Genomic DNA, 3,322 nt, shown 5'->3' with positions numbered 1-3,322 from the left:
CACACCACTTGTCAAACGCGCACAAAAAATTTCACGCCGGCTTCGCACCGAAATGGTGGGGACCGGTAAAGCTGCACAAAAGCGTAGGCAAAGGTGTGTTCATCGCAGACCAACAGCCAGCACGCAAAATTCACGTATCCTGTCTCAAACAGGCGACCACCGCAGCGCCCCAAACACCATCAACCATAAACCCACAACAGCATTTAGTGCATAGACAAGTATACTAATAGATAGGCAACCGCAATGTTAATATTCGGGACATTGAACACTGCGCTCCCGGTGGCTGGTGAATGAAACTTCGATCCCTTCTCTCCACCCATTCATAGCTCTGCACCGTCACCGCGTATATAGATTGCCAACCCCAGGCGCTGAGCGCCATAGACAAGTATACTATACTGGCGCTGAGCGCATTAACCACTGTTAATTATTATTTTAAATACTCAATTGAAATTAATAAAACAAACAACAAAAATAAATTGAATTAATTTTTATTAAAATATACTAAAACAATATACAAAAACTATGAAATAATAAAAACATATTATAATATTAAACATATATTTTAAATATACAAATACAAAATTAGTAGGAACTTTTGTTACATTTCTCAGTCATATATTTTATACTTAATAATTAACAATATAATAAACATATATCTAGTCGATGGGAATATTGCCACATATTTCAAAATTAAAATTAACAAAGTGAATAAATGAAATACTCATACTAAATAGTATAATATACATATATAAATATAAAGTCATAGCCAGTGTTGTCAAATACTTTAATTACTTATAAATTATAATTTATACTTTATAATTATTTAACTATACAAAAATATTATTACTAATTATATTAGTACCCACTACCTGTTTACCAAGAAAATTATTATCAATAATTATCATTATTGTTTATCATCAACGGCAATCGATGACAGTATAAGATATTCAAATACATATAGCTTTAAATTAATATATAACTTTGTAGAGAAAAGTTCATTGTTGTGGTACAACTAACATGACTGATCAGAATTTTGAATATTGAAGAAATCATGTCTTTAAAATGCATACACAAATTTTTGTTATAATAAATTATTTCAGAACTAAAAAGAAAAAGAATTTTTTTTGTATTTGAAGATTATTTCAAATACTTCTGAAAAGTATTACTCAAATACTTTACTATTTATAGTATTTGGGTGGTATTTCAAATACTTTATTTTAAAATATTCGAGTAATACTTAAATACTTTTAAAAAGTATTTTTTACAACACTGGTTATAGGTAGTTATAATAAACATATATCTAGTCAATGGGAATATTTACACATATTTACAAATACAAATAATTACACATATTTCAAAATTAAAATTAACAAAGTGAATAACATAAAAATCTAATAATAATATTTTAAGAGGACCTTTTTTTTTTAGAAAACAATTTGTACCTTTCAAAAGCATTTATTTTAATTTTGTCCGATTCATTTTTATTTAAATTTATTTTGCCACATAAAATTCTATTTATTTGCGTACACCAATTATGTACCATTAATTTTACCACAAAATTAACAAATTTTTGTGGAAAAATTAATTTATGGTCAGGACATGTTATGTAATTTACATCAACTTTTTCTTCAATAATATTAATCAACTCTATTTTCAAATTTTTATGATGGCATATATTAGGTAAATTATGAGAAATAATATTAATTACTTTTTGCACCAACATACAAAATTTAGAATTCGGGTATTTCAGTAGATAATTACCATTATGTTTATAGTCTCTAGCCTGAATTAATTGATGGTCATTTGACAGTTTTGAACAAATTTCACTTAGACATATACGGCAGTTTTTAAACAAGACAGAATTCAACTTTTTTACAATATATCCTGCTATATAGTTCTGGGTTTGACTTCCTAATAATGTTAAATTATAATCATTGTCTACAAACTTTTTTGGCAAAAAATCAGCGACTCGTTCTTCGATTTCATGTTCGATGGTATTTGCTTCACAGTTCGTATACATTTCAAATAATGTTTGGTAAGAAGTCAAACAGCCACCTGAGAAATCTTCTTCGCAGTTACTACCTGGAGAATGTGCTGTCATTAGGTTGTTGAGGAGTAAGGTCTTGTATGCTGAGGCAAACATTTCGCATGTCGGATTATTATTTCTATATCCTAAAGCCCGTATTGCACCGAATAAATTCTCCAAAGCATCTTGGTTCAAATGCCTTGGCAACAATACCTTAATACCGTTGTCATTTAATGTTTTGAATATATTTTGAAAACCTGTTTTAGATTAATAAATAATTAGGTAAATAACTCACTTACTAAAAAAAGTTAAACTTACTTTTAATAGTTTTAATCCAATTCTTTAATGTGGGTGGTTGTGGAGTACATGGTTTGTTAGCAGAAGAATTCACAAATTTCATGGTACTCAAAACTTTCAAAGACTCTTCCCACAATTTGTGATGAGGAGAATTTTTTTTTACTCCTGTTCTATAAATCTTTCCATCAACTACTTTATCAAAGTTTCCATTAACCGAGTCGAATAATTTGTCAAAAAATAAACAAAATTTTGCAGTGTCTCCAGCTGTATCTCCAAGAATATGTTGAGCTGTAAAATACGTTTAACAAAACAAAATTATATATTATATTAATTAGTTTTATTTTGATGTTACTCACTTGCTAAGAATGCCATAATGGATGAAACTCGTTGGCTAAACACTTGAGCAGCATTTCTAACTTTCATTTTCGGAATTTCTGCAGGTATGACATGTTGTCTAGTCAACCTAGGCAACATTTTAACATCTTCTATGTTGCTGTCCAATTTATATAACTTCAATAAATCACTCCATTGAGCTAATTTTTCACCGTCAACATTAAATATTACAATTTTTGTCAACAAATTGTTACGGATTCCTTTCAAGAGGTGTGGTGTATCATACAAGTGAAAAATTTTAACTACATTGTTATGGCTATCAGATTCACATTCTATTTCATAGAAATCACCATAGAATGATTCATTCTTTCTTAAATAACGTGCTTTGGTGTCGTTCATAAGAATATTAATAGCTGCTGTATTGGTCGCTCCTTGATCACAAATGCTTGATATTATATTCAATCCAGTTGAGTGTACTGCTCGAACTACCTCTCGAATTTGATTAGCTAAATCATATCTATTTGTTGTACTTTTACAAAATGAATAACAAATAGGTTGTTTGAAGTTTTTGACAATTCCACGTACCATAAACACTAAGCCATGATCAGCAAATTTTTGAGTTTGTGATGACCCATTGTCTTCAAAACCATAAATTCTTCCTTCACT

The sequence above is a fragment of the Acyrthosiphon pisum genome, unplaced genomic scaffold (assembly GCF_005508785.2).
Source record: "Acyrthosiphon pisum isolate AL4f unplaced genomic scaffold, pea_aphid_22Mar2018_4r6ur Scaffold_21274;HRSCAF=23487, whole genome shotgun sequence".
Lineage (NCBI taxonomy): Eukaryota > Metazoa > Arthropoda > Insecta > Hemiptera > Aphididae > Acyrthosiphon > Acyrthosiphon pisum.
Note: the sequence above shows the minus strand (reverse complement) of the source record.